The sequence below is a fragment of the Oncorhynchus nerka genome, unplaced genomic scaffold (assembly GCF_034236695.1).
Source record: "Oncorhynchus nerka isolate Pitt River unplaced genomic scaffold, Oner_Uvic_2.0 unplaced_scaffold_11956, whole genome shotgun sequence".
Classification (NCBI taxonomy): Eukaryota; Metazoa; Chordata; class Actinopteri; order Salmoniformes; family Salmonidae; genus Oncorhynchus; species Oncorhynchus nerka.
In genome coordinates, this window is record NW_027029399.1 from 1 (window position 1) to 791 (window position 791).

The 791-nt window shown below is 42.2% G+C and overlaps 1 non-coding gene across 1 annotated transcript; it reads right to left on the reverse strand.

Moving 5' to 3' along the window:
* Nucleotides 1-178: 178 nt before the first annotated feature.
* On the reverse strand, nt 179-340 carry LOC135565875 (U1 spliceosomal RNA). Its single transcript, XR_010461867.1, has one exon. It is a non-coding gene; the product is annotated as a U1 spliceosomal RNA (small nuclear RNA).
* Nucleotides 341-791: the final 451 nt, after the last annotated feature.

The following is a 791-nucleotide window of genomic DNA, read 5'->3' on the forward strand; positions in this document are numbered from 1 at the left end:
TTGTCATGGTTGACCAGGGAAATGTCTGTGGCATGGTAACGGTTGAACTTAAACTTATAAACAGACTCCATTATTCATCTGATAAGAACATATAAATGTTGACACATGTCCTTCTCAACACGAAACTCAATAGAACTCCGAGTTTGACACATTCCTACATTATTTTTAACATCAAGATCAGGGAGAGCGCGAACGCAGTCCCCACTACCATAAATTATGCAATCGAGATTTCCACATTTGAGAAATTCGCAGGGGTCAGCACAGCCGGAGTGCAATGGCTGAGCCTCGCCCTGGGTGAACCGCCTTCTTGATCACGGTGTCTCCCTTGCCAGGTAAGTATGAGTTGTACCCCTTGGTAGAGGAGCACTCCTTCCAGGACAAAGGTGTTTGACTCACGGTTTCCACTTCTACTACTGATATACCACATCATATTGAACCAGGTTTAATGATGTTTACGAATACAATTGCGGACAAGGTGAAGAAAAAGCAATACATTTTGTTTTACTATATTATATCACGGACCGACTGTTTTCTCATCATGCAACACGGCATAAATTCTATATACATTGAATTTCTTGTCTAAATGTCCGTCTGGTTACACACAAGTAGGCGATGTACCAAAATGCTGAAATCACATTCGTGCACACAGCCAACCGAAAGACACCACTTTTTATCTGGTGTTTTGTAGTAGCGTTCCAGACGTTGTAGGAATAGTTTCATCACGCTTGTTTTCTGCTCTCAGTAAAATATGATTCCACCATCGACCACAGGGTGGCATACGACCAACAGAT